Source organism: Rattus norvegicus, chromosome 9, assembly GCF_021556685.1.
Source record: "Rattus norvegicus strain SHRSP/BbbUtx chromosome 9, alternate assembly SHRSP_T2T, whole genome shotgun sequence".
Lineage (NCBI taxonomy): Eukaryota > Metazoa > Chordata > Mammalia > Rodentia > Muridae > Rattus > Rattus norvegicus.
Window position 1 is genome coordinate 19,800,318 of NC_141542.1, and position 12,864 is coordinate 19,813,181.

General features: G+C 40.8%; 1 protein-coding gene and 1 long non-coding RNA gene across 5 annotated transcripts in view; both read right to left on the minus strand.

Moving 5' to 3' along the window:
• LOC148003419 (disks large homolog 5-like) overlaps nucleotides 1-12,864 on the minus strand; it is a 169,718-nt gene that overhangs the window by 40,362 nt on the left and 116,492 nt on the right. The window lies entirely within an intron of this gene.
• Nucleotides 1-12,864, minus strand: part of LOC148003420 (uncharacterized) — a 59,967-nt gene that overhangs the window by 40,362 nt on the left and 6,741 nt on the right. For 2 of the 4 annotated variants that reach the window (XR_015629353.1, XR_015629350.1), the window contains exons 2-5: nucleotides 8,896-9,163; nucleotides 4,638-4,797; nucleotides 3,169-3,299; nucleotides 2,317-2,500 (exon numbers count right to left, since the gene is read on the minus strand). This is a non-coding gene — a long non-coding RNA (uncharacterized LOC148003420). Of the gene's footprint in view, nucleotides 1-2,316; nucleotides 2,501-3,168; nucleotides 3,300-4,637; nucleotides 4,798-5,523; nucleotides 5,700-8,895; nucleotides 9,164-12,864 lie in introns of those variants that run through there. The other 2 variants (XR_015629352.1, XR_015629351.1) reach the window with 2 other exon arrangements.

Below are 12,864 nucleotides of genomic sequence, written 5' to 3' on the forward strand. Positions count from 1 at the left end.
TGAATAAAATCCAAGCCAAACTCCCAGGGGAAGTTGTAGTGTGCCAAGGTAGCTGGAAAGAAATGGTAGCAGGCAATGTGGAAAGCAACCTTGGAGAAGACACAGTGAGTGACACAACCTTCCAGTGGCCTTTCACAATTCACAAAGAACAGAGAAGCAGAATAAACTCATGGATTTTTCTAGAGAAGCCTTGCCCTTACCTCCCAGTACTCCATTCCTTTGATGTGCTCCAAAGGATTTCAATGCAGATCAGTAGTTTTGCCCCTAATCACTTGAAAATCTAACTTTACAGGTGTTTTTGTGTCCTCTTTTTGGGGGTTGCATTTCTAAAGGATATTATTGTCCTGCTTCTGCACCATAACAAAAAGGGACCTGCAAGCTCTAGGCCTGTACCATTTGTTACCCCTGTGAAACAGGACTCACTTGAACATATTTCCACTCCTCCCCCAGACTTCACAAGATAATTCTGTTCTGAAATTTTTGGAAACAGAATAAATTAGTAATTTAAGTGTCCTTTTGCTGTACAGAGCTAGATGGCGATGCCAAATGACTGGGCAGCTCTATTTCATGTTTCACGGATGTAAAGTGAACGCTTAGAGTACTTTTCTCATGAAACTTGGAAATAGAGGGAAACACACGTTCACTACTGCAAACACACACACACACACACACACACACACACAAACACAGACACACAGATACACACTCGCATGCACAAATGAAAACTTTGCTCTTATGCAGTACATTTTCTCTTGAGTGAGGAATTAGTGGGAACAATGTTGTGTACAAGTCTCTTAGACTCAAGCAGGCTGTGCTGTCCTGGACTGTACTCATTTCCACTTCAGGAAACCTTTCTATGCAGATACTTGCTGGTCCGACAAGTAAGTTACATGTTCTGCACAGATAGCCTAAACAACACAACATCAAATCCCCAAGAGAGAGATTTCTAGGAAAAGACTCCATCAAGCTCTATGCTGACTCATCATAGGCCCCTCACTAAAACTACCCTGTTTCCTTCATAGAAGACTTTGGAAGCATAAGAGAAGACAGTAACTCATGGTCAGTTCCCAGGAACATTTCATCAAATTAGAGTTCCTGTGATATTAAAACAACCTCAATGTCAGTCAGAAAAAGGCTAAATAAATAACATACAGTGAATTGTCTGAAATGCAGCACTGTGTACAATATTGAGAGGGAATCTATCCTGAAAGAATGCAGTGCCCATGATATAGTCAGCAAAGCAATGTCAGCAGAGGGTTGTACTCTAGGATTCCATGCAAGATCATGGTGAAGCCAATGAGACAATCCAGAATCTTCTCGGGGGATAACTCTGTTCAGGTAAAGTGAAGAAATCTAATCCTTATTTTTCAAATAGCTGGATGGTTTAAGAATGTGTTGAGACAAATAAGAGAGGGGGCTCCACTTGGAACTGGACGAATGATGCAAAGACTGCTGGCCAGCACAAAACAGGAAGCTTCATGTTTGTTGAGAGACCTAGGCTTAAAGAACTAAGTTAGATAATGACGGAACAAAACTGCATGTCATGAACTGGCCTCCCCACATGCTCCCTAAGATGCAGGTCAGCACAGCAATGCACCTTTCTTGGTGAGAATTGGGGTACATACAGATAAGTTTGTTCTTGAAGTCTCAAGTCTCTCATGCCAACCCCTCAGCCTTTGAGAAACCTTTTCCACATCCTTGCTCTTCTAACCAGCTTCAGGTTGTAAGGCCTAGTTATGAACTCTCCAGGAGCACTCAAATAAGACAGGACTGACATGCTGATACACAGGCTCTATAGTTACCCAAGATCTATGAAGCATGAAGTCACCATCTTCATATACAGGGACATGAGGGGAGGAAGAACAAAAGCCACCACAAATGACAATGAGAACCATTTCTTTGGCATTTCCACCAGGCTCTCCTCCTTGAAAACTACTTACTTCTTGAGTCTCACACGATCCCTGTAAAGAAAATGAGCTCCAGGCTTTTGCTTCATCCCTCAAAGCCCTGTTCTAGTCTAAAGAGAGGCTCGCACATAGCACCCTCCATACATAATGGCATGTAGTGCTGTGCTGTGTGACCAACCTATCTCCCTTAATAAACTGCAGATTCTCAAAGAGCAGGAGCATTTGCTTTCCAAACATGCAGTTTCTTGAAAAGGGGCTATCTCCACAGAAAGCCTTATAAACCATCACATGAATGAACACTTGGATGAGACCTAGGACAGGACATGGATCAGTCAATAGACAGTTACATTGTTTTGTCTATGGTTATGGTAAGACCTGAGGACAACCTGACCTTGAGCCATAACCCTACCTGCTGTTGCTTGGCTCTGGGGTCACAGATGTTCATTCCGGCCTCTTCACAGAGCCTCTTTGCCTCCACAGAGGATGCTGGCAGTTCAGTCTGCTCCACCAGCATTTCTCTCTTCTCATTCAGCAAAATCTGTATATTGTTCTTCAATTGAGCTTGTTCACGCAGGAGCTGGGATTGCCTGATGCTGAACCACAAACAAAAAATGATAAATCCAGCCAGCTTCTATTTGCCTGTCACTCCTGCAAGTCCAATCATCCCTTCAAGGGTCCTCATCCTCAGAAATCCCCAGAATAGAGCCACACTATACAAGTTAGCACCAATTAGAGGGGGTCAAATCCAGAATCCACATTCCACATGAATCAAAGTACTTCTGAAAATCCTGACACTAAGACGGTTTACATAAATCAAGGAAGAAGAGATGGTCCATAAGGGAGCTCATATGTCCATGGTATGGTGAAACCATCTTCACGTTGTGGGGAAAGCCCCTCTGAGGGGTAGTTGAAGACCCAATTGTTATAGAATCTTTCCGTGTGTTTCTCGTGGATCACAGATCTTTAAATCTCCTGTCAGAGTCCTAGAGATTCAGAGTTGATTGATATTCCCATCATGGTGCAAACCTTTTCTATCTAGAGGAACTTTAACGGGGAAAATAACAATTGGAGGGTCTTCTACACCCCTCACATGTACGACAACTGAGTCCAAGAGCTACAAATCTAAGACCCTTGCCAGGAGGCAGCCTTCTTGTTAAGAGTCAGACACTACAGAACCAGAGCCCTGACTTTTGTTCAAATTCACACAGGACAGAAGCATTCCTTGCCTAGTGCTGGGTTCTCATCTCTGTCAGTGACTCACTGGTAGGAACTGTTCACTTGTATGAGCTCCTTGTACCTCTCCATGGCATCACTTATTGAGTGGTCATCATTTGCATAGCCATCATTCTCATCTCATGTTCAGATTCAAGGACTGGCAATTCGACATGCAGCCTGGGTTAGGTCATGGCCAAAGGAACAAATAATGTTTTGAACTCACGATTACAGAATTAGGTGAAATGTAAATAAAAATATATAATAAAAAATTTCAAATTCAAGGAATGGTGGAAGGGAAGAAAATGGCAAAGTCAAAAACCAGACCAAAACCCAACAGTGAGACTCAATCCACAGCAAATATTTCTATGTAAATAAGAAAACATTTGTTTTGAAATAAGGACTCCTTGGAATCCTGAGAGATATGGTTCTGCAAAGACTCACTATATAGGAGGGGGCAGAGCCTGAGAGCTGCCTGTTTGGGAATAACAACGGTCAAGACCACAGTGACCATTTCTAGGTCACAATAAACAATCCCTGGATAGTTAAAAAAAATAAAAAACTAAAGATCAAAGCAGGTGAAACAAATTAGGTAAAATCAGACTGTTCTCTCTATTACTTAAACTCAGTATGTACCACATACTTGCTCCTTCAAAGTATTTGTACTGGTTAAGTTTATTATCCTGGGCACAGGACAACAGAGTCACGGTACCAGTTGCAGGGACCTGACCTTCAAGAGCTGGCCAGGTGAGCATGATGGAATTGACTAGTTCAGGAAGAAGATTCCTCCAGTCTGTGCCACAGCTTTGGGCCCAAGAGAAAGCTGTGATGACCTTTCTCTTGTTTTGAAAGCAGGTATACTCAATCCTTGGTTTCTATCATTACATGAATTCCCAGAGGGCATAACTAAGTTTGACAGGGAAGAGGATTTATAGCACCTCCTCCCTTCGGGAGAGTCCTGGGTGCCACCAACGTATACAGAAGGAGCAAAGTGCTCTGTTGATCAGTGTGGGCCTCCACGTACTCATCACTATCATGACCTGCAAAGTGTTGATCAAACAAATCCTCAGACCCCATCAAAGGTCCCAGACGTCCTGATCCTGAGTAAACACCACATATACTTCCACATACATACATAGCAACCCATATCCAAACACATTTAGAATGCCAACTACATGCATGGAGGTGCCATAGAATCAGTGTATAATGAACAAATTCAGAGGAAAGAGTGATGACGTGCAGGCATTTCATTCACACACACAGTTGCGGCAAGTGTGACCAGGTCCTTCTAGCTGTTGACAGAACCAATGCTAATCCAAGAGGCTCAGGGTCAAGTACAAAAGAGGTTGACCCTAAACACACAGCACCTAGCTTATCTCACAAGCAAATGCCTGCCAAAGCTCCTTAAAATCCAGGATGAGAGGTGAAACTCTCACATGCTATGAGGAAATCTCAGGTTAGCAGAGAGAGAGAGAGAGAGCACAAGACAGTGAACAGGTTACTGGGCATAATGACTACCTGTGGTCCCACTCATCATAGATATAAAGATCCAGGATGTGATAAAGTTCATCCCTCTCGAATTGACACTTCTGGATTTCAAATTTGAGTTCCTCCAGTTCCTTTAGACACTCCTCTTGCTTACTGATGACATTTTAGGATGATGCCTTCCTACCAAAACCTGTAGACAGATAAACCCAAGTGAATTTGCATATTTGATGGCCCATGGGCAGAATAGATCATTCTGAATCCGAAAAGGAGGTTGAGGAAGGGGAAATGGTAGAGACTGGGTGAATCCCTGAAAGAGCAGAAAAGCTTTCTTAAGGGTTGATTCTTAAGCTATGTCCCTCTTCCCAACCTCTAATGCCATACACGTGCCACACTCACTATTACACAACCCCCGGCACTGAAAGTTATAATCTGACTGAGACATAAACATCTGCGACATTGTTATCTCATATCAGATGTGGTGCAGATAATCCTGGAGTTCATAATGACCTCATAATGCTTACTACCATCAAGCTCTAACCAAGTGTGGTCCAGCCCAAAGTGTCTGAGAACTCAATTCATGACTAGGGGTGCATCCTTCCTTGTTCTCGCCATCAGACACTTATGTAACGTACAGTAATCTAGAGGATGAAGTGCTTCAACTCCCAACCATGGATGGTCACATTGTTAATCTCACAGTGCCTCCTCCTGCCAATCGTTGACACAGTTAAAAAGCTTCAAGAAAAGACACTGAAGTCTTACAACTTTATGTCTTTCTCTCAAATTAAAGATCAGGAACTCCTGACTCTTGGTTTGCCTTTGAAAAATCCCAAGGCTCCTGCTTGTAAGGCCTAGTCTTAGAAGGCACATCACAAACCTATCTCCTTGAGGATGTTACCCAACTCTGCCCACGACTCACCAAGACTTCCCCAGAATGATTTCCTCCTTCCTGTGTCACTAGAGAGGGGGTCAGCTTCTTTCTGACCTGGTGCAGTCTCTCCTTGATCAACACTTTCCTTCCGAAATAGCCTGAGCAGCTGGCGAAACATGCCTGCTTGTGAACCCAAAGGGAACTGAAGTAATATCCCAAAGGCAGTTGGTGTCACCACAACACTGGTGACATCACAGAAGATTCTAGGGATCTCTTAGATACAATAGAGTGTCCAGTGAACGGCTTACTGGTGATGTCACTGGAAAATTCTATGGCCTACCTACTAACCAGCTCTCCCCACACTGATGAATTTATGTGGGGACCCTTTCCTCCAGTCTCCCATGTGTCACTGGGAATACCATTTGGCAACCTCTATTTCAAAGCTAGATATGTCTCTCTGCTTCATTAGAAGTCAACAATGCTTTTGCTGGGGAGGGTTGTTACAACCCTGAATTGGAGAACAGATTTTTCTTAGCACCCAAATCTCTAGGGACCAAGGAGGAGGGAGATTTTTCTTAAAAGTAAATCAACTACTTGAGACAATGAGTGACACACATTTCCGTTCCTAAGCTTTTCCCTTTTTCTGGAGGCCAATATATTTCTTCTATACCTCTGAGTGTATAAAACCTGGAAATATTTGCTTACTGTGCAGTCCTTGAAAGCCGACATTGTTTCCATTTACATATCCATGTATTTCACAAAATCAATGGTCTATAATCCTATTTTTCTGCAATAAAAACTCCTTTTACTTGGGAACATAGGGATCAACTACAGGGCATAGATAAAATAATAAATTTCTGTCTGTTTTATATATTATGTAGGACATCCTCCCTTTCTCAAATATTACAAGACAATTAAATTGGACATCAGTGAGCAAATGTCAACCAGGACCTTGTGTTACTACATTGTAACTATATAGCCATCACTTCTCCAATATCATTCTCCGTGAATAGACAAGTCTAGGCATGAGAATATTGGGGACTACACCATGATCTTTTACTTGTAGCAAACATAAGAATCAGGAGGATGGGAAGGGAGTGGAATGGCCGGAGTTCAGGTTGAACCTCAATTTTAATGGGTCCATAAGTTCAGGAGGGAGTCTATTTGGCATTGTGATATATGGATTCTGTCTTCTTATCATAGGTGTTATAATAATTCAACAAGAATGTGTGGTATAATGCCACCCCACCTCAGAGATGTAAGAGTGAAAATCATGTCTGACCTTTCTTGGAAGAACTCTGCCTTTTACTACCATCTGGAGTTATACAACATCACTATACAAAGCTCAGAAGAGAGGGGTGCAGATGTGCAGGCCTTAGAAGTTGAGGATCTTTTCTTCTGATTAAGCCACTTGTTTTTTCTATGTAATTTTTCCCTTGCTCTTTTACTAATGGTGGCTGACTTCTTTCCTGGCCTGAGGTAAACTGGAGTCCAATCTTTTGGATTACCGAACCTTCTATTTTTGAGATGACAGGCCCACCAAGGGTCCTACTGCATACAGAAGGTATGAATAAGTCTCATGGTCTGAAGTAAGTTAAAAACGTCTGTGACAACAAAGAACTGATTAAGAAAACAAGAGCCCAGCTGCTCATCATGATCACAGTTGTATGATAGTACGAAAATGTGAATAGGGCATCGGGTGAAAAGATGAATTAATTAGGAGGTCACAGGCCTAGAAGGGGTAGCCTTTGCTCTCAGTGGAGCTGCCATTCTTTCTGCCATTCTTCGCCCTCTGCCACAGGACCAGAGACTTCCCCATACAACTAGCTGGCCTTGCCAAAGACCTGGCAGGGCTTCTCCCTGTAGAATAGGACACATAGAGTCCTTGAGGACTCACCAAGAGGTCTCCTCCACACAGGTTCCTTGTTGTCAAAGGGAAATGTTCCTGCAGAATCCTACCATGGCAGCAGGAATTGCAACCTGGCTGCTCTTGGTCCAGCTCACTGGATGCAGGCCTGAGGCCCACGGGTATCTGAGGAAAGAAGCAGCACGCACTACCTCACAGCTCTCTCTCTTTGTTGGATGCAACTGCTAGGACTGTGATAGGATTTTTGTTTCTTTGTGTGTTTATTAGAAATACCTACAAAGGTGATTAAAGTTGCAACATGCCTTCATACCCAGAGTGCAGAATGTTTTTACATCGTTGTTGTTCCTGTTTTATGTTTGGATTTTGTTTTTTAATCCCCTCAGGAAATTTCCCTGTGCTTAGAATGTTAAGCACATGCTCGGGAGGAATCGATTATTCAAGTTTGGCAAAGCTTTTGTTCTCACCATCACTCCACAGATGATGCCATTACTTACTTTGAAATAAGAAAACAGTTATAGAGAAGTAAATTAACCTGTAAGCTATCAAAGAAGAAACACATCATGATTGTGGAATGGCACCCCAGTATTTTGTATTTCCTAAGTTATTTTAATTTTAAACTTTTTTATTGGATTTTTTTGGGTACATTTCATTTTTTTTAAATCCTTACAGGTATCTTTTATTCCTCTCCTCCCATTTACAAGGTGGAATTTCACGTGTGATTGTTAGTCCAGATAGTTTGGACAATGGCTTAGATATCACCCTAGCCTATTTTCCTTGGCATAAGCTGAGTTCGAAGCAGACTCAAAGGTTCAGGACTCAACAAATAATGAATTCCACTACATCTGGATCCCTAGCCTCACAGCCAGGAAGGGACTGTATTTCCATTCACTATTTAAAAAAAAGATGCAGTTCATTAACATGTAAAAAATTTCTCAAGTATATTAAAGTGTTTACCATGGTCATACAGTTTTTCAAATACCTGGCATTCATCTTTTTCCAAATCCTAAAATTTCTTTCTTATTCACATTTTTTGATTATTTTTTGGTATTAGTATCATTTTTTTAAATTTCAGATTTTTTAATAGATATATATGTTTTATTCAAACGTTATTCCCTTTCCCAGCTTTAGGTCCATAAGCCCCCCTGCCGTGCCCTCTCCCATATGTATGGTCCCCCAATCCGTGCCACTTAGAAACCCCTTCCCGGACATTCCCCTGCACTGAGGGTCCCACCTTGTTAAGAACAAGGGCTTCCACTTCCACAGGTGCCCCAACAAGGCTATTCTCTCCTACATATGCAGTTGGACCCCTGGGTCAGTCCATGTATAGTCTTTTGCTAGTGGTTTATTTGGTTGGCATTGCTGTTCTTATGGGGTTGCAAGTCCTTCAGCTCTTTGAATCCTTCTTCTAATTCCCATAAACGGCGTCCTGTTCTCAGTTCATTAGTTTACTGCTAGCAATGACCTCTTTATTTGACAAGCCCTGGATGTGTCTCTGAGGGGAGATGCATATTCTGTCCCTTTCAGTAAGCACTTTTTAGCTTCATCAATCTTACCTAGTTTTGGTGGCTGTATATATATGGCCACATGTGGGGCAGGCTCTGAATGGCTGTTCCTTTGGTCTCTGCTTTAGATTTGGCCTCCATATCCCCTCCTATGGATATTTTTGTTCCCCATTTTAAAAAGGAGTAGGAGCATCTGCACTTTGGTCATCCTTCTTCTTGAGTTTCCTGAGATCTGTAGATTGCATCTTGGGTAATTTGAGGTTTTGGTCAATATCCACTTATCAATGAGTACATACTGTCAACGAGGGGTGCTGAGTACCTGGAAGAGAATGGGGCACAAGAGACGTGACGAAGGACTCCAAGACAAGAGTCTGATCAAGGCAACAATTTCATTTTTCCCCTAGGCTGAATTTGTACCATAAAATGGATAACAGAGAGAGGAGAGAAGTAAGAAACATTTACCCACGCCAAGGACACAATATTCCTGTGGTCAGGGAATCGGCTGATGTTGACAGGATGTGAGAAAGGTCACAGGTTTGTAATATCTATTAGTCAGCAGGACGTTGTTTTTTCAGAAAGGTTACAGGTCATGACTTTGGGTATCTTAATGTCAGATGTTATCATATGATTATTCATCTTGACCACCACATTTGTATTAGTCTTCTGCAGCTGGCTGGGGATTTTCCATGAACCCAGTCATACTTAATGCTAACCATAATAATAACATCAATAATGGAGGGCTTCAAGGCCATAGCTCCCAAGAGCATACCAAGTGTGTTTTTCTGTGATTGGATTACCTCACTGTGGATGATATTTTCTAGTTCTTTCCATTTGCCTATGAATTGAACGTAGTCATTGTTTTTGATAGCTGAGTGGTACTCCATTGTGTAGATGTACTATATTTTTCGAATAAATTCCTCTGTTGAAGGGCATCTGGGTTCATTCCAGCTTCTGGCTTTTATGAATAAGACTGCTATCAACATAGTGGATCATATGTGTTGTTGTATGTTGGAGCATCTTTTGAGTATATGCCCAGGACAGGTATAGCTGTGTGCTCAGGTAGTGCAATGTCCAATTTTCCAGGAACGTTCAGACTGATTTCCAGAGTTCTTGTACCAGTTTGCAATCCCAGCAACAATGGACGAGTGTTCCTCTTTCTCCACATCTTCGCCAGCATCTGTTTTCACCTGATTTTTTTATCTTAGACATCCTGACTGGTGTGAGGTGGATTCTTAGGGTTGTTTTGATTTGCATTTCCCTGATGAGTAAGGATATTGAGCATTTCTTTAGGTGCTTTTCAGCTATTCTATATTCCTCAGCTGAGAATGTTTTCTTTAGCTCCGAACCCCATTTATTAACAGGGGTGTTTGCCTCTCTGTACTCTAACTTATTGTGTTTTGTGTATACTTTGGATATAAGCCCTCCATCAGATGCAGGATTGGTAAAGATTTTTTCCCAATCTGTGGGTTGCCTTTTTGTCATAATGACACTGTCCTTTGCCTTACAGAAGCTTTTCAGTTTTATGAGGTCCCATTTGTCGATTCTTGATCTTAAAGCATAAGCCATTGGTATTTTGTTCAGGAAATTTTCCTTAGTGCTCATGTCTTCGAGACTCTTCCCTACTTTTTATCCATTACTTTTAGTGTATCTGGTTTGATGTGGAGGTCTTTGATCCACTTGGACTTAAGCTTTGTCCAGGGTAATAAGAATGGGTCAACTTGCATTCTTCTACATGTTGACCTCCAGTTGAATCAGCACCATTTGTTAAAAATACTATCTTTTACCATTGGATGTTTTACCTCCTTTGTCAAAGATCAAATGACCATAGGGGTGTGTGTTCAATTCTGTGTCTTCAATTATGTTCCACTGATCTGCCTGTCTGTATGCCAATACCATACAAACTACTGCTCTGTAATACTGCTTGAGGTCAGAGATGGTGATTCCCCCAGAAGTTCTTTTATTGTTGAGTATAGTTTTGCTATCCTGGGTTTTATGTTATATCAAATGACGGCAAATTGCACTTACTACCTTTATAAAGAATTGAGTAGGAATATTGTTGGTGATGGCATTGAATCTGTAAATTGCCTTCGGCAAAATGGTCATTTTTTACCATATTCATCCTGCCAATCTATGAGCATGGGAGATCTTTCCATCTTCTGAGATCTTCTTCAATTTCTTCAGAGATTTGAAGTTCTTGTCATACAGTTTTTTTACTTGCTTGGTTCAAGTAACAGCAAGTTATTTTATATTATTTGGGACTATTGTGAAGGGTGTCATTTCCCTAATTTCTTTCTCAGCCTGTTTACCCTTTGACTAGAGGAAGACTACTGAATTGTTTGGGTTAATTTTATACTCGGACAGTTTGCTGAAGTTGTTGATCAGGTTAAGTAGTTCTCTGGTGGAATTTTGGTGTTGCTTAAGTAGACTATCTTATCATCTTCAAATATTAGTGTTTTGACTTCATCCCTTCTAATTTTTTCCCTTTGACCTACTTTCATTGTTTGATTGCTATGGCTAGGACGTGTACTTAAGTAGGGAAAGCGTGGGCAGCCTTGTCTAGTCCCTGATTTTAGTGGGATTCCTTCAATATTCTAAGTTTAGTTTGATGTTAGGCACAGGTTTGAAGGTTTGATGTATTTTGCATTTTCCTATATTTAGATTCAGGCCTTCAATTCCTGATCTTTCCAGGACTTTATTAATGAAAGGGTAATGCATTTTGTCAAATGATTTCTCAGCATATAATGAAATGATCATGTGGTTTTGACTTTGTTTATATGATGAATTTCGTTGATGGACTTCCGTATATTAAACCATCCCTACATCCTTGCCATGAGGCCTACTTGACCATGATGGATGATTGTTTGGATGTGTTCTTGGATTCAGTTTGCAAGAATTTTATTGAGCATTTTGATCAATATTCATAAATTAAATAGGTCTGAATTTCTCTATCTTTGTTGTATCTTTGTGTGGTTTAGGTATAAGAGTAATTGTGGCTTCATAGAAGGAGTTTGGTAGTGCTCTGTCTGTTTCTATTTTGCGGAATAGTTTGGACAGTATTGGTATGAAGTCTTCTATGAAGGTCTGATAGAATTCTGCACTAAATCCATCTGGTCCTGGGCTCTTTTTGGATGGGAGATGTTTAATAGCAGTTTCTTTGTCTTTATGAGTTATGGGGTTGTTTCGATGGTTTATTTGTTCCTGATTTAACTGTGGTACCTGGTATCTGTATAGAAAATTGTCCATTTTCTCCACATTTTCCAGTTTTGTTGAATATATATTTTGTAGTAGGATCTGATGATCTTTTTAATTTCTTCAGATTTTGTTGTTATGTCTCCCTTTTATTTCTGATTTTATTAATTTGGATACACTCTCTGTGACCTCTGGTTAATATGGCTAAGCGTTTATGTAACTTGTTGATTTTCTCAAAGAACCAGCTCCTGGGTTTGTTGATTCTTTTGATACTCGGTTTTGTTTCTTGTTGTTTGATTTCAGCCCTGAGTTTGATTATTTCCTGCCTTCTACTCCTCTACGGTTTATTTAATTTTTTCTAGATCTTTTAGGTGTGCTGTCAAGCTGCTGACATATGCTCTCTCTTGTTTCTTTTTGCAGGCATACAGAGCTATGAGTTTTCCTCTTAGCGCTGCTTTTATTATGTCCCATAAGTTTGAGTATGTTGTGTCTTCATTTTCATTAAATTCTAAGAAGTCTTTAATTTCTTTCTTATGTCTCCAATGACCAAGTTATAATTGACTTCAACTTCCATGTATATGTGGGCTTTCTGTCCTATTTGTTGTTATTGATCAGCAGGCTTAGTCCGTGGTTTTTTGATACGAGGCATGGGATTATTTCTATCTTCCTGTATCTGTTGAAGCCGGTTTTGTGACCGATTATATGGTCAATTTTGGAATAGGTACAAAGGGATGCTGAGAAGAAGGTATATCCTTTGGTTTTAGGGTGGAGTGTTGTATAAATATATGTTAAATTCATTTGTTTCATAACCTCTTAATCTTTCTGTGTCTC